Here is an 18,655-nt window from a genome sequence, read left to right on the forward strand (position 1 = left end):
TCATTAAGGCATGGTAGCTAGATGTGGGCTGATCGATTCAAATATCAATATTATCGATATCAGTATCGGATTGGGGCTGATCAGAGATATTTTTCAGCTGCAAGTTCACATTTGGAGGTCTGTGTTCTACAAAATGACATTATAGCTACTGTATACATGGTCATATTTACAGTAGTAGTATAAGTACGCTAAATGTCCAGTATCATTGCAAAAACAATACAACACACCCTGGACTGGTCGCTAGCCAATCACAGGGCACATATAGACAAACAACCATTCACACTCACATTCATACCTATGGACAATTTGGAGTCGCTAATTAACCTAGCATGTTTTTGGAATGTGGGAGGAAACCGGAGTACCCGGAGAAAACCCACGCATGCACGGGGAGAACATGCAAACTCCACACAGAGATGGCCGAGGGTGGAATCGAACCCTAGTCTCCAAGCTGTGAGGTCTGCGTGCTAACCACTCGACCGCCGTGCATTAAATATAACCTGCAGACTCCCACACATGCTATACACTACTATGCAAACATCTATACTTTGACATGAAAATGACAAAGTGAACGCCCACAAGTCCCCCCCCCTCCCTTTACTCCCTAAAAACTGGACTGGCCTTTTGTTCACAGGGCTCTGAAACCCAAGCCGTAAGCTCTGTAACATCTTTCACTCTCTGGCCCCACTGGAGCATTAGCTGCAACTTGATAGGAGTCTTTTCAAAGCCTTGTATTATTGTGTAAATATGGGTCACTTTGGACTGCTCCATTATGTCGCTTAGGGGGGAGCGCGGTACGCAGCGACTGCAGGTGATGAGGACGGCGTAATGACACAGTGAGACAATGTGTGCCCGTCAGACGGCGATCAAAAACCACAGAATATGACGGTGGGGGGGGGGGGGGGGTTCCACTTACATGTACAACTGACAGGAGGAACATTCCTGAAGTTTTTGTTTCGAACCCGGGTCTTCCTGACCTCCTGACTCTGTGGCCTACATGCTAACCACTTGGTGTGTGGGAAATTCATTCATTTTCTACCGCTTATCCTCACAAGGGTCACGGGGGTGCTGGAGCCTATCCCACCTGCGGGGTACACCCTGGACTGGTCTCCAGCCAATCACTCACATTCATACCTACGGACAATTTGGAGTCGCTAATTAACCTAGCATGTTTTTGGAATGTGGGCATGCATGTCGAGAACATGCAAACTCCACACAGAAATGGCCCAGCGTGGAATTGAACTCGGATCTCCTGGCTGTGTGGCATGTGCGCTAACCACTCATCCAACTCAATTGTTTTATATATTCATTCATTCATTCATTTTCTACCGCTTTTCCTCACGAGGGTTGCGGGGGTGCTGGAGCCTATCCCAGCTGTCTTCGGGCGAGAGGCGGGGTACACCCTGGACTGGTGGCCAGCCAATCACAGGGCACATATAGACAAACAACCATTCACACTCACATTCATAACTATGGACAATTTGGAGTCGCTAATTAACCTAGCATGTTTTTGGAATGTGGGAGGAAATCGGAGTACCCGGAGAAAACCCACACATGCACGGGGAGAACATGCAAACTCCACACAGAGATGGCCGAGGGTGGAATTGAACCCTGGTCTCCTAGCTGTGAGGTCTGCGCGCTAACCACTCGACCGCCGTGCCGCCATCATAGTCATTGATTACGTTAAAAGTACTGAACTAAAATAATGAGTTCTAATTCTGATCACATCGTCTGATACTATTTAGTTATTTCAAAATGGCCACTTGGCGTGATCGAGTACTTCGGAGTCCAGGATACCTGAACAGTTTCTCCTAATCAGGATCAACAAATCTGTCCGAAAGTCTTCTCTATTCATACTGCCTGGAAAACTCCACACAACCACATCCCTAATTTCAAGTGAAAAGAGGTGAAATGTTCCAGTAGCGTCATTCCCAGATGAGAACGTTTGGTCCGTGTTGGGTTTGGACCCACGTTGCTGCATTGGAACCGAGATGGTTTTCGGTTCTTGAGGCAAACAGCCGCGAGTCCCTTGTCTAGACTCTCCAGAATTGCCTGGAATTGGATTCAGAAAGCTTGACGGAAAAGAAAAAGAGGCACAAGTAATGTTGCAATGGGTATGTCAGCAGCAGACAGACACTTAATCAACACAAACCACAGAGCAGACGCAAACAGACGGAATCAAACCCTCTTCCAACAGAACGCTCATTGTCAAAGCACTGGCTGCTGTCACACATGACAACATTCCTGTTTGCTTTACAGCACGTTCAGCTGACGCTCCGTATGAATGAAGTCCTCTGACACCGCTTACACGCCGTCCTAGCGGTGAGACTGGACCGCAGGTTTCGCACCTGTCTGCTTTCACAGCACCCAAGCAAGATTCATTCATTTTCTACCGCTTATCCTCACAAGGGTCGCGGGGGGTGCAGGAGCCTATCCCAGCTGTCTTTGGGCGAGAGGTGGTGTACACCCTGGACTGGTGGCCAGCCAATCACAGGGCACATATAGACAAACAACCATTCACACTCACATTCATACCTATGGACAATTTGGAGTCGCTAATTAACCTAGCATGTTTTTGGAATGTGGGAGGAAACCGGAGTACCCGGAGAAAACCCACGCATGCACGGGGAGAACATGCAAACTCCACACAGAGATGGCCGAGGGTGGACTTGAACTCGGGTCTCCTGGCTGTGAGGCATATAGAATGTTAATACTATGGTGCAAAAACAGGTAGTATAGTAGTAGTAGTACAGTAGTACGCAGGGGTGCTGGAGCCTATCCCAGATGTCTTCGGGTGAGAGGCGGGGTACACCCTGGACTGGTGTCCAGCCAATCACAGGGTACATATAGACAAACAACCATTCACACTCACAATCTTTACTATGGACAATTTGGAGTCGCTAATTAACCTAGCATGTTTTTGGAATGTGGGAGGAAACCGGAGTACCCGGAGAAAACCCACGCATGCACGGGGAGAACAGGTGGAATCGAACCCTGGTCTCCTAGCTGTGAGGTCTAACCACTTGTCCGCCGGACAGCCCGCACAAGCACAAGCAAGATGAGAAGGGGAAAAAAAATCCTGCTTATCCTGATCTGAGTGGGGGATCCACTGGAGTTGCTGGAGCCTATCCCATCTAACATTTGGGTAAAAGGTGAACTATTCAATCAGGGTACATATAAAGGCAGGCAACCATTCACACTCATAATCATATTGTCACCAAGTGGGGATTCATCCACTATACCTGCAGTGTCCACATTTTGGGACCGGCCCCACATATTGAAAAATCAAAAGATACAGGGGGCCACTTTGAAACAAGCCGCGGCCTTCAAATGGCCCTTGGATTACACTTTGGATAACAATGACTCGAAAAATCCTTCCCTATACCTGAGGACTACTTCAAGGTCAAACTATGGATGCTAATTCAAGGACAGCTGATAAACACAGCTGACAAACACGGGACACAGAGGGTACGCCACACTCGCCAAAGGCCAGTCATGAGTGTCTTGGATGGCAGCAAGCATGTCCGGAAGTCTTCTGTTAGCGCGCGCACACTTCCGAACAGTGGTTGAGGATTCCTGGCCTGGGAATGATGGGGGCGAAGAGGAAAAAGGCGGGAGGGATTGTGCAGAGCCACACACCTGCCAGATGATTTGTCAGTATAGCGGGGTCAGCACTCAGCTGTCACCCCCTAATCACCCATCCTACCCCTTAAGTCTACCCCCGTCAAACTCTACTCTCCAAAAACACCCCCACCCCACCCCCCGCCTGCATTCCTCAGGCGGCTCCGGTTTCACTCGCAGCACGGTTGCCCCCATATGCCCCTCCTTTTTGCCACTCGACCCCCAGAAACAAAAAAAATACCCTCGTGGAAGATTCAGCACACTGAGAATATTGTATGGAAAGCGGGTGTGAGCTTGTGCTCCACAATTCATGGACGTTTGTCTACGGCAGGGGTCTCAAACTCAATTTACCTGGGGGCCACTGGAGCTAGGGTCTGGGCAAGGCTGGGCCTTTTTTTCCCCCCAAAAAACAAAAAAAAAAAACGCATTTATTAAGAACAGAAAAATATACAAACTTTTTCAGTGCTTTGGTTCCGATTTTCTACAATAAAAGCTCTGATAAAACATTCCACTGTTCTCAAATATCTTAATTTTTATTTTTCTACACAAAATAAGATGAAAAATAAAGACACAAATCAAGAATAAAGAAAGTCAATCAGCAATAAATAAATCTAATAATATTAAAACGGCAAATAATAAAAACTTAAGAAACCACATATAGTTGGTGGGTAGACAAATTATTTTTTTCAGATTAAAATGAACAAAGCATTATTAGAGCCCTGTAGACATGACAAAACACGACTATAGTCACATTTATACTTTTTTGATTTACAACATATTGCGCAACTGCAGGGTCTTGAGACACATGCTAACTCGCAAACTAGAGAGCTTGCGACCTAAACGGTAGCCTTCAAGTTATTTCCTTTAAACTTCAATAGCCAAAAACTTACCACTTCCACACGGATAGGGAGGATAACTATTAACAGTTATTTAACCTTTAACATGAACATTAATCAAACGTAATCATTTTTTCTGGGTACATGATACCATACAGCATCCATATCAAACTTGCGCAGGCCGCGCTAACATTAAACTTTCATATCGAGGCGGGGGGCCTCAAACTAGTGTCCTGCGGGCCACATTTGGCCCGCGGGCCACGTGTTTGAAACCCCTGCATTAGATCGACTACAAAATTAACAAAGCATTATTGAGCCCTGTAGACATGACAAAACACGACTATAGTCACATTTATACTTTTTTATTTACAACATATTGCGCAACTGCAGGGTCTTGAGACACATGCTAACTCGCAAACTAGAGAGCTAGCGACCTAAACGGTAGCCTTCAAGTTATTTCCTTTCAACTTAAATAGCCAAAAACTTACCACTTCCACACGGATAGGGAGGATAACTATTAACAGTTATTTAACCTTTAACATGAACATTAATCAAACGTAATAATTTTTTCTGGGTACATGATACCATACAGCATCCATATCAAACATGCGCGGGCCGCACTAACATTAAACTTTCATATCAAGGCGGAGGGCCTCAAACTAGTGTCCTGAGAGCCACATTTGGCCCGCGGGCCGAGTGTTTGAGACCACTGCTGTAGAGTAAACAAGTACAACACATGCATTGTCATAGACACACAATGAGGCAAAAGGACAGTTGTTGAAGTGTAGTACTGAACAAGTAGACCCCACATTCGGCCCGCGGGCCGCGTGTTTGAGACCCCTGGTCTACGGTTTCTATTGATACAAAACTGTAAATCCAGCGGAGTTGGTCCAGAAACCCCCTGCAGACAAGGCAAACACTCTCACAGGTATACAATATCGGTCAACAGCAGTCTTTCATCGCCACAGGTCAAGGGTCACACTCTTTTTTTTTCCATTCAGCGCTGCTTCCTCGGGGATGCGGCAGCGTGTGAGAAGGACTCTCAGCCATTAGCCTACCCCGCTGTCCGCTAAATTAGCTCAAACTTGTGAGTTAAGGGGGCTTGGAGCGCTTACATCAGCCTTATCCACTATCAAGAGTCTTATCATCGCCGCTGACAGGCTGAGACTGCTTCCCTAAATGAGATGAGGAAGCTATCACTAACACTTCGTCAAGAGCAGCATGTTTAGAGTGTTAACAGATGCTCCGGTTGATACTTGAAATTAACACCTAGCTAAATACGTGTGACTGCAAATCAGGAAGCAACACTGCTACTGAAAAGAGGAGGCTTTATTGTTTTTTTTTGTACGTCTGCGTCTGATAAAGGCCAATTGTTCCGCATGCGCCTGAAGACAACTTCCCTTCCTGGTCCTGCACGCCACCTGTCACCGTTCATCCGAGCCGACAACTGTCCCAGCCCCCGCATCTCTTCGGTGTAACCTGATGGGGGCAGTAGAGGCTGGCTTACTTGCACGGGGCCTCATGTCAGGGGCATCGCGCATCCCTGGGAGCTACTTGATACACAGTCCATCTTTCTGTCAACTCCTGAGCCGCCACTTGATAACTCTGTGCCACCTTGAAAAGCTTCTAAGAGGGAGAGAGGGAGCTAGGGGGGGGGGCTAAGAATGACATGACATCAGTGTCATCGTTAACCAAATGGGGTCGTAAACAATGGAGGAACATATGCTGTTCTGGGAATGGCTGCTGGCCTCAAGGCACACCCATATATACAACAGCAAAGTCAGATGTAACATTCTGGGAATAGGGCACCTATACACAGAGGAAGAATAGAGTTTTCCCTCTGGGGGGGATATCAATTTCAAAACACCTCAAGCAGTGGGGGGCAGTCAAGGTGGATTTCAATTAAGAGAAGAAGACAAGTGAAAAAAATGCAAGAAAGAGAGGACTAAAAACGAATAATTTCCATGTAAAACATGCAGCCATATATGTAATACAGATATCCTCAAAGTTGTACACAAGGGGTGTCAAACTTTTGTTTATTTGTTTAAAAAAATAAAAAACTTCCATATTACTATTTGAGCTACTTTGATGGAAATGAAAGGACTGGTGATTTATACTTCTGTTTACTTTATACTTCTGTTTTACTTACACAAGTGCCACCATGCAATTGCTAACAACACTAAAAACCTTCAGCATATCAGTATTCATTCATTCATTCATTTTCTACCGCTTTTTCCTCACGAGGGTCGCGGGAGGTGCTGGAGCCTATCCCAGCTGTCTTCGGCGAGAGACAGCGGGGTATACCCTGGACTGGTGGCCAGCCAATCACAGGGCACGTATAGACAAACAACCATTCACACTCACATTCATACCTATGGACAATTTGGAGTCACCAATTAACCTAGCATGTTAAACCCATAACTGGGTTACTTCCTGTTTGTGGGCTTCCCAGCATGACTTGCGGGTTCTAAATGGCAATTAAATTCATTCATTCATTTTCTACCGCTTTTCCTCACAAGGGTCGCGGGGGTGCTGGAGCCTATCCCAGCTGTCTTTGGGCAAGAGACAGCGGGGTACACCCTGGACTGGTGGCCAGCCAATCACAGGGCACATATAGACAAACAACCATTCACACTCACATTCATACCTATGGACAATTTGGAGTCGCCAGAGATGGCCGAGGGTGGAATTGAACCCTGGTCTCCTAGCTGTGAGGTCTGCGCGCATATCAGTATGTGGAATCAAATTATGGAACTGGATTATGGAACTCAAACAATGCATTTCAATAAGCATGGTTACTATTTTCAAAATGGGTCAACGGAACATGTTGAATACAGGAAGTGCACAAACAAATGTATTAGCAATTGATGTATAGTATTAAATGAGTTTTGCTTCTAATGTGCTGTATTCCAATGTAACCTGTATGCATGTTCAAAATCGAATTGAATGATAAAAAATTTTTTGGTCAACAGTCATAAAAAATATTCTGAATTGAAATATGATACAGTAAAAGTACAGTTTACGCACATATTTGACCCTAAGCTTCTTGTAGTGCACAAGCTATCTGCTGGAGACCCCTGCATGAGACAAATGGTCATTGACTTGTGGACAAGTGGTTGCCAAGTCCCATTCATGCCCCTGTAAAAACGATTTTGACACTTAGGACACCGAGCTGTGAGAAATTTCAAGTCAATGGCATCAAACTTTGAGGTTCAATAATGCCACCATGTGGTGTGTTAGTGAGAAAAATAATAGCACGGGCAACACGTATCAGTTCAGGAGTATAAGAGTTAGTTCTCACTAACAAATACATAGTTATGTGACAAAATTAGTACACTCTTGCTGCCACAAGGTGTGTGTGTGGTAAGCTCCACACCACAGGAGTTTGTTTTTTTTTTCCAGCTCTTAAGAGGGGAAAATGAGCCAGTTAATCCCCACCCCCGGTACATAGTAAGGTCCTTTGCCCCAAGGGTGAAAAAGCAGGGGAAAGTCTGATCTGTGTGCAACTACACTAAGTCAAAGTACGTGTACGTTATTAGCACAGATATCAAAAGCATGCGGCCTTCGATTGAGCAGCTGCTTTTGTGAATTCGACAAATATCACTGAGTTAAATAGTCAGGAGAGATCACCTACATTGGGTGTTGCAACGGCAATAAACCTGGAGTTCCCTACACTAGTATTTTTCAACCTTTTTTGAGCCACGGCACGTTTTTTTTTTTTACATTGGAAAAATCTTGTGGCACACCACTAACCAAAAATGTTACAAAATGTCACCACGACCTCACACGTGCATCAATAAGTCTATCGGAGGAACAAGGTAGGTGTTGCCACACGGACCAATATTACATTGCTATGCTAGTCTTTACACCACAGACACTCCACAGTAGCCACGTTTTTACATCACCACTTTTTCTCTTTCCGAATCACCTTTCGGGAAACAATGGTATCCATGGAAAGGAATATTCCAATCTCTTGTCTACATGCGCCGTGAAAATCAACCAGAATAGTCAATAGGGCATGCCCAGTAAAACGTAAACATCAACATCACGTGATACCGGCTTCCCCGAGTTATTCTTTCACTTGTTGGAATAACTCCGTATTGCCAGTTTTTCGTCTCATCCAGTCTTGAAATTTAGTTTGAATCAAAAACCAACTTTGCTTAGTCCAGTGCCGATTGCTGGCCTCCATTTTTAAAAGTGAAGAACGTCTGGATCTGCGTGTTACGTCATATCTGAGCATGTGCTGAAAGAACGCACCTGGGATCAATTTAAACAGGAAAAGATCAAATTCAATCTTGCTAATATTTTATAATTAAAGTCTTTTTTTTAATAAAACTGGACTTGTGAATAAAGTATAGAAGGGTTTAGATTCTGTTCCACAGATGGCGCTAATGCACACGAAAGCTGCTTGCCAACCGCCAATCAACAACAGAAGAAAAAAAACACCACGAAGAAGAACACACCTTGACAACTTTCCGTTTGAGCGGGTACAAGATACCTCAATCGGATTGGTTAAAGGAATATTCCATCCCTGTTCTTTCCGTTTGAGCAAATAAACCAAATGCAATTGGAATATTTGGGTCCATATATTCATGGCTATTGACATCATATTTGCAAATGATGATTAATAAATGTTAACTATAAAAAGTGATATTGGATAATTCCTCACGGCACACCTGACGGTTTCTCAAGGTACACTAGTGTTCCGCGGCACAGCGGTTGAAAATCACCGCCCTACACGCTGAAAATGACTTGGATTGGCCCGTGTTCATCTAAGAAGGAGACTGTTAGTCTGTCTGGCGCGCAGCCTGAAAAAAAAAAGAAGAAAAACAACAACACTCAAAGTGGTGCTGTTGCAGATAGACCAGAAATGTCTTTGTCACTTGTGTAATGCTCGCTACTTTTCAGAAATGACTCACACACCAAAGTAAAAAAAAAAAAGCTTCTCCACTGCGGTGCACACTTATTTAGACTCGTACTTCAAGAGAGGATCAATATTTGAACAGATCTATGGGAGAGGAAACAATAGTGATGTGGCCTGTTAATGGTCTGTTTACTGAGACAGACGGGATAATGGGCTGGGTGGGTGGGGGGGTGGGGTGAGCACTCGGACCATGGCTGCACTCCATATTGTTTTTTTGATCTGGTTAGTAACAAGGAAAGTCCGCACGTACAGAGCTACGACGCATCGAAGCTCAGCTGTAAGTCATGTGATGAGCGGTAAGATGGAGCGTTTTTGTTGACATGGAAGGTTTTGCAAGTCAAATGTCTGTTCTCCAGCCTCGTGTTTTACAACGCTTGGGATCTCTTTTGGCTATGCAAATAGGAAATCTGTGACCTCTGCGAGCGAATGTTAGGCTTTTAGATGAGAGCAATAGAAGCACTTAGCCCATTAGCATGCTGGGATTTTTTTTTTTTATTATTTTTTAAAAACACCTAAAATGTCATACCAATGCTAAGGGTAAAGCCGTCTGTGAACCATTAGGAATTTTGCTTTGGGCTCTTTTGACAGCTACAAGCTGGATTTTTCACCCCCAACAGCTGGAATCCGTCTAAGTTAGTGACACTGACAAATAAGAGTTTGAATACGCTGAAATGGATGATTTTAGGCTGCTTGTTTTCAGAAATATGTACCTTCATAAGCACAAGTTTGGACTGGAAAACACAACGAGGTCATAGCCATAGCCTTTACATAATCCCATTTCAAATTCGACAATGCTAACATAAAAATTAAGTCTGTTATACAGGTTTTTCCTAAAGTTAGGATCAGGCATTAGGGATATAACTCTGGGGAAAACTGTTGATTTTTGTTAATACTTGGGTTGTTTATTGTTTATTTTTCTATATTGTTTATTTTGTACTGCTTAACTGATTCTGTACTCTTGCTGCTGTGCAATACAAATTTCCCCACTAAGGGACGAATAAAGGCATATCTTAATCTTAATTCCAAATGTGTGACATTTGTAGCGGCTATCGACATGGAAACGTTTTCAATGTTGTATACTCCATAACGACTTACAAAGGTAAGGTAAGGTACACTTCTTGCAAACCCAGATGACCCAGACTTACACAAATTCTTCTTCTTCTATGGTTTTGTGTATCAAGTGGTACTGACTACGTGACTGTTCACGGCACCACATGACAGAGCCTTAAGTAACTCCACGCAAACAAAGCTCTATATCAGGGGTCTCAAACACGTGGCCCGCAGGACACTAGTTTGAGGCCCTCGCCTTGATATGAAAGTTTAATGTTAGAGCGGCCTGCGCAAGTTTAATATGGATGCTGTATGGTATCATGTACCCAGAAAAAATTATTACGTTTGATTAATGTTCATGTTAAAGGTTAAATAACTGTTAATAGTTATCCTCCCTATCCGTGTGGAAGTGGTAAGTTTTTGGCTATTTAAGTTTAAAGCAAATAACTTGAAGGCTACCGTTTAGGCCGCAAGCTCTCTAGTTTGCGAGATCTTATTTTGTGTAGAAAAATAAAAATTAAGATATTTGAGAACAGTGGAATGTTTTATCAGAGCTTTTCTTGTAGAAAATTGGAAGTTTTTTTTAATGTTTTTGTTTTTAATAAATGCGTTTTTTTTTGGAAAACCTGATGCGGCCCAGTCTCACCCAGACCCGAGCTCCAGTGGCCCCCCAAGTAAATTGAATTTGAGACCCCTGCTCTATATGGCTTGTCTCTTGTCTTTCAAGACCGTTTTATCATGACTGCCATAAGTTCGGCGCACCGCTGATACATGTAATTAAGAGTGCAAAACTCTGGCTTCATCATAAAAATAGTGGATGGGTCAAGGAAATGGTCAGGGAACACAATAACTACAACTTACTATGGAGATAATATCAAGATATCTGATAACCGAGTTCAGTTAAGCAACAAGCAAGAACCAAACAAACCATCCATCTATTTTCTATGCCGCTTATCCTCCAAACAAACCAGCTTCCCCATAAAGTGTTGTTCTGGCAAAATGAGTCTTGAGAAATTTGAGTGAAAAAGTTCTCTGCGAGGTCACCCAACCCGATGCCTCAGCCTCCAGCTCATAACTTCAGCATCAAAGCTGTGTTTGTGTTCCAAAGAGGGACCGGGTGAGGCTCCAAGTAGGTGCCATTAATGTGGTACTGTCACTCTCTGCACTGTCATGTCCACGACTGTCAGTGACCACTTATTCCAGCCACACCGTCCTTTTCCAGGTCCATCGGGCACACACGAGATGGATGTATACACCCCACAAAGTTCTGGGAATGTCAAATACCTGGGCAAGCCATTCTTAAGAGGAATCCTCTGCGTTTGATGAACCAAGAAAAACATCATGGCTGACTTGCACGTTCATTCAAGAGTGAGAAGCGAGATCCAGAGGAGAGAGAAGCTCATATAACTAATTTGGCAAGAGCAGAAAGAAACTCCAGGGTCTCTTATGAACCATTTTTTTTTATGGTCAAAGAGCCAAATCCATGTTCCTTGGACAGCTGTCTGCCGGGAACTGAGGACAAGTTTCTGGAGTACTCCCCTCCCGACAACATGGAGTGAAACAAACGCACGCACACTTACCCGCCAAGTAAACACACAGACATGGAAGCGACACTTAAAAAGCTAAAGAACACAAGCAGGAGGAGAGTATCACTCAGAGAGCCATTAACCCCTGGCTCCCGACCAGGGCAGTGAACAGACGTCCTTTAAGCACATGTTAAACATTGCTGGTCTATGTGTGTGCACATGTGATTTATGCTTTGTGTAAGAACGTGCCTGTTTTTATTTGAGGAAAAAAATGGTCTCTTCCAATGACAATGTTAGCCAGTTTTAAACTCACTTATTTTAAATATTTTAACATGGATGTGCTTCCGAGAGAATACCACTAACTGTGGATTGGAGTTACATTACTAAGAACTAAGACCGAGGGAAGCCCAGACTAAGATTTTTTTTTTTTTTTTTGAAACCATATTTCCTTATTGTTCTTCTAGTCACATGCTCACTTGTTTTGCATAATTTGCCTTCTTGTACTCCTCCGCCATCATTTTATATCTAACCTTTCCTCACTTGTTTCTCCCCTGGTACAAAACACGTTGGCTTTGGAAGTTTTTTCAATCACTATCAGATATATAAAATCAACAGCATTTTTCATTTTTGCAGAAAATTAAATCCCACCAAATAGCATTTAGCTACCCACTACCTTTCTTATACCTTGTATACCACACACTGTGTTATCTTCTATTAGGGTTGGGCGATATTGACCTTAGCATATATCTATATTTTAAGATAGATAATATAATATTTTTGGGATGTATCACAATATAAAACGATATAAAATTAAGATTCTTTAACAAAAAGCTACAAACCTTAACCCATATAATGAATTACACTCTCAAATTAACCACAATTATTTACATATGTTTATCTACAGCGCACAGACCTCACAGCTAGGACACCCGAGTTCAATCCCACCCTCGGACATATCTGAGTGGAGTTTGCATGTTCTCCCCGTGAATGCGTGGGTTTTCTCCGGTTATTCCGGTTTCCTCCCACATTCCAAAAACATGCTAGGTTAATTAGCGACTCCAAATTGTCCATAGGTATGAATGTGAGTGTGAATGGTTGTTTGTCTATATGTGCCCTGTGATTGGCTGGCCACCAGTCCAGGGTGTACCCTGCCTCTCGCCCGAAGACAGCTGGGATAGGCTCCAGTACCCCTGCATACTACTGTACTACTACTACCTGTTTTTGCACCATACTATTAACATTCTATATGCCTCACAGCCAGGAGACCCGAGTTCAATTCCACTCTTGACCATCTCTGTGTGGAGTTTTGTGTAGGTTTTCTCCGGGTACTCCGGTTTCCTCCCACATTCCAAAAACATGCTATGTTAATTAGCGACTCCAAATTGTCCATAGGTATGAATGTGAGTGTGAATGGTTGTTTGTCTATATGTGCCCTGTGATTGGCTGGCCACCAGTCTATGGATAGGCTCCAGCACCCTGTGACCCTTGCAAGGATAAGCGGTAGAAAATGAATGAATGAACATTTATTTATCAGCCTCTGCATACATTGCTACAAAATCAACAATCTGTAATTCCTGTGCGAGTGATTAAGGAAGATGTAGTCACCCATGCAATTCCAACTGCATATGGAGATATTTTTTATGACACTCTTGTTTACACAGAATTTGTGATGCCCTCAAAGCAAACACTGTAAAGATTAAAGACAAGTCCATCCAACTATCCAAGTCATGTACTGTACTGTGAATGATTGTTCCATAGACAGCAACCAAACCTTACAGTAACTCCATGACTCGTCTGTGATTACACATCCTCCATCAGGAGGTGCATCCCCATGAGAGGAGCCCCAGACTCAACAGGGTTCATTCAGCTGTTCCCCTTCCCAGAAACAACTAGCGGCAGATGCCCGACAAGCACCTCCAAGAGAAAAACTCACTTTTTCCACCAATTATACAAAAAGCAAAGCAAAGTGGGGGGGGGAGGCAAAACCTCTAAATATTATACACGCCGTCTTTTGGCAAGTGCATTGAGCAAATTCTGTCGGAGAAGGATGGGTAATTTCAGGGTGATCAGAGCCAACACAAACAACTGTTCTGGCAAGGCCTCATTGTCAGCACTTGAGGTTTGAGTTGAATGTTTCAGCGCTCCACAGCCAAAATTCTCTTTTCCCTGCCCCCGCCAGCCCATATGATTTGTCCTTGTCCGAGATCTCAGCCAGCCTTTCATCACCTACACAGCAAGAGCTTTCAAAAAAAAAAAAGTGTTCTTGTGGAAAACAACGTCAGACCCCCAGATGATAATCTGCACATGCAAGTCGAAACAAATGGAAGGAGTATTCTCTCACGGTCCCTATGTAGTGTACATGAGCTCATCCACATTAGACAGGCAGACCCCCCCCCCTCCCCCCCTCCTGTCTACCATTCATGTTTCCAAGTGGTTATTCCGTTGACAAAGCTGTTGCAAAGACCAGATTGCCTGACCATGATCAGACACAAAATACTTATTACATCCAATTAGCATCATTTCATATTAGAGAAGTTAGAGTATATCTTAATGCACATATGTCTTCCTTTCTATTGGCTTTCAGTATGATGTAAAAATAAAAATAATTATTAATGAGATACATTGATAGATATTACATTCATTTTCCTTGTCACCCACAACACAAAATGATGTTTTGTTGAAATAGCATCCTGTATATTGACTGATACTGATGGGTTTTTGCGTTTTAAGGCACATTTTTGTGTGTCTGTGTTGTACAGTGAGTAAAACGGAGAGAAAAACATCTAGATTAGATTCTAGAAGATTATTATCATACAAAAACAAAGTAAAAAGGGTCTAAAGAAAGCTTAAAAATAAAAAATTAATTATAAAAATAAATTATCCAAACAGCACTGCAGGCTGCACGGCGGTCGAGTGGTTAGCGCGCACACCTCACAGATGGGAAACCCTGGTTCAATCCAACCCTCGGCCATCTCTGTGTGGAGTTTTGTGTGGGTTTTCTCCGGGTACTCCGGTTTCCTCCCACATTCCAAAAACATGCTAGGTTAATTAGCGACTCCAAATTGTCCATAGGTATGAATGTGAGTGTGAATGGTTGTTTGTCTATATATGCCCTGTGATTGGCTGGCGACAAGTGTAGGGATAGGTTCCAGCACCCTGTGACCCTTGCAAGGATAAGCGGTAGAAAATGAATGAATGAACATTTATATATCAGCCTCTGCATACATTGCTACAAAATCAACAATCTGTAATTCCTGTGCAAGTGATTAACGAAGATGTAGTCACCCATGCAATTCCAACTGCATATGGAGATATTTTTATGACACTCTTGTTTACACAGAATTTGTGGTGCCCTCAAAGCAAACACTGTAAAGATTAAAGACAAGTCCATCCAACTATCCAAGTCATGTACTGTACTGTGAATGATTGTTCCATAGACAGCAACCAAACCTTACAGTAACTCCATGACTCGTCTGTGAGTGCACATCCTCCATCAGGAGGTGCATCAATCCATGAATGAAAGTCAAAAGTGAGCAATATGACCTAAAACAGCAAAACTGCTAATAGTACTATTGTATAGGATTTCATTCCATTTCAACAGTATACTGTCATGAAGTGGCTAGAGTGTATATGACTGTGGTTGACTCTTTTGGATGTCTGAACATGCAGTTTGTCTGGAATGACGAGCACATCCCCAGTCAGACTAGTGTTGACTGGACATACATGGAGCAATGAAGCCACCAGGGAGGGTGTGTACGTGTGTGTGTGTGTGTGTGTGTGTGTGTGTATATGCTCCCCAGCCTCCCTTGATGGTTGTGTCCAAGACAAATCACCACTGCTGCTGCTGTCACTGCGGGCCTTGACCAAGACAAACAGGCCAGTTTTAAAATAAGTACCTGCAGCCTCACAGCCTTTCCACCTCATCCACACTGACTCACATCCATATGTCCTCACATGCTGGAGCATATTTCCCGTCACAGGTCACAGGCTTGGAGTTGGAGTCCAACACCCCACACGGGGGGGGACTCACTTTTCACCCCCTTTCAACCTTGTCTATTCTCTCTGCTGCACACACACACACACTTATGTGAATATTTACCATATCGCACACCAGTTCTATTATAGCAGAAATGCTTCGAGTGCAAAAACAGGGGTGACTCAAATGAGCATACCAGGTTGGAGGGACACAAGCTGTGTATGCAAGCTTTCGACCGTCGATGTATCTGTACAAGCACGCACAAAAACCTCCAGCTGAATATGCAAACCGCTCCTAAGTATCAGTCAGCAGTATTTCCTTGCTTTTACTTAACAGCACATTGCATTTTGGGAGTTGTGGTTGGTCTGAATAGGCAAGGCTTGTGCCTGCGTGATTGCACTTCCTCGCCAGACACATCTTCGACACAACACAGACACATTTTAAACCAACCTCGGGAGCCCCACAATTGAAAAATGTGTTTTATCTACATATTGATTAGCCTCTCTTAAAGATGTAGAACGTCAGCAGTTCACTGAATACAAATTGTGTATGACAGTGTTTTTCAACCATTTTTGAGCCACGGCATGTTTTTTTTACATTGAAAAAATCTTTTCAATTAACCAAAAATGTTCCAAAATGTCACCACGACCTCACACGTGCATCAATAAGTCTATCGGAGGAACAAGGTAGGTGTTGCCACACCTACACCAATATTACATTGCTATGCTAGTCTTTACACCACAGACACTCCACAGTAGCCACGTTTTTACATCACCACTTTTTCTCTTTCCGAATGACCTTTCGGGAAACAATGGTATCCATAGAAAGGAATATTCCAATCTCTTGTCTACATGCGCCGTGAAAATCAACCAGAATAGTCAATAGGGCATGCCCAGTAAAACGTAAACATCAACATCACGTGATACCGGCTTCCCCGAGTTTTTCTTTCACTAATAACTCCGTATTGCCAGTTTTTGGTCTGTCCAGTCTTGAAATTTAGTTTAAAATCAAAAACCAACTTTGCTTAGTCCAGTGCCGATTGCTGGCCTCCATTTTTAAAAGTGAAGAACGTCTGGATCTGCGTGTTACGTCATATCTGAGCATGTGCTGAAAGAACGCACCCGGGATCAATTTAAACAGGAAAAGATCAAATTCAATCTTGCTAATATTTTATAATTCAACTCGGGACATGTTTTATATAGATATATATTTTCTTTTTTAATAAAACTGGACTTGTGAATAAAGTATAGAAGGGTTAAGATTCTGTTTCACAGATGGCGCTAATGCACACAAAAGCTGCCTGCCAACCGCCAATAAACAACAGAAGAAGAACAACACCATGAAGAAGAACGCACCCTGACAACTTTCCGTTTGAGCGGGTACAAGATACCTGAATCGAATTGGGGAAAGGAATATTCTATCCCTGTTCAATTCTTTCTATTTGAGCAAATATACCAAATGCAATTGGAATATTTGGGTCCATGTATACGTGGATATTGACATCATATTTACAAATGGTGATTAATAAATGTTAATTATAAAAAGTGATATTGGATAATTCCTCACGGCACACCTGACGGTTTCTCAAGGTACACTAGTGTGCCGCGGCACAGTGGTTGAAAATCACTGGTGTAGTTATTGTTTGAACTGTCAAGTCCCTTTAAAAACACGTATTATCTTAAGTGCGTGTGTTCCAAGTAATTACACCAGTTAATTCTAGCTAGAGTGCATCACATACAAAAATCCAATATCCTGAAAAAGTGCTCGTCTCAGTCAAATGAAGGTTACTGTCAGGGTGAAGCAGTATTGAACAAGCTTCCCGCCCCCCCCCCCCCCCCCTTCCCCAAAAATATGACCTTACTCCTGTCACCCAATAAAAGCTGACCGTTCTCAGTATGTGGGCGGGTTTTAGTAGCAGCCAGTTGCAGCGCAGACGGCAGGGCGCTGGGGCTGACTGATGAATGACTTGCAATTCGGTGAGGAACCGGACCAGTGGCGTCGTGGATTGATTGGCCCAAAGGGGGCTGTCGGCGGGGGGGGGGGAAAGCACTTCCTGTGTGTGTTAATGGACGCTCCGGCAGAAGCATTGTGGCGGCTTGTGGGAGTGTTTATGGTGGAACTCGCTTGCTAATTTGCTTTCAGTATCATGGTGAAATTAAAGGAGAGTCAGAAAGGGTAACGAGCTAATACTTTGGAGTGTGTGTGGTTGTAACACTCTTTGCTGATACTCAGGCATCGAATAAAACATAATCATCTACACCAGGGGTCTCAAACACGCGGCCCGCGGGCCAAATGAGGCCCCCGCCTTGATATGAAAGTTTAATGTTAGTGCGGCCCGCGCAAGTTTGATATGGATGCTGTACCCAGAAAAAATTATTATGTTTGATTAATGTTCATGTTAAAGGTTAAATAACTGTTAATAGTCATCCTCCCTATCCGTGTGGAAGTGGTAAGTTTTTGGCTATTTAAGTTTAAAGGAAATAACTTGAAGGCTACCGTTTAGGTCGCTGGATCTCTAGTTTGCGAGTTAGCATGTGTCTCAAGTCCCTCCAGTTGCGCAATATGTTGTAAATAAAAAGAGTATAAATGTGACTATAGTCGTGTTTTGTCATGTCTACAGGGCTCTAATAATGCTTTGTTCATTTTAATCTGAAAAAAATTATTTGTCTACCCACCAACTATATGTGGTTTCTTAAGTTTTTATTATTTGCTGTTTTATTATTAT

The 18,655-nt window shown here is 43.2% G+C and overlaps 1 protein-coding gene across 1 annotated transcript in view; it reads right to left on the minus strand.

Moving 5' to 3' along the window:
- Positions 1 to 18,655, minus strand: part of mnat1 (MNAT1 component of CDK activating kinase) — a 49,271-nt gene that overhangs the window by 4,661 nt on the left and 25,955 nt on the right. The window lies entirely within an intron of this gene.

Source organism: Doryrhamphus excisus, linkage group LG14, assembly GCF_037039965.1.
Source record: "Doryrhamphus excisus strain RoL-2023G ecotype Guam linkage group LG14, RoL_Dexc_Guam_v1.1, whole genome shotgun sequence".
NCBI lineage: Eukaryota > Metazoa > Chordata > Actinopteri > Syngnathiformes > Syngnathidae > Doryrhamphus > Doryrhamphus excisus.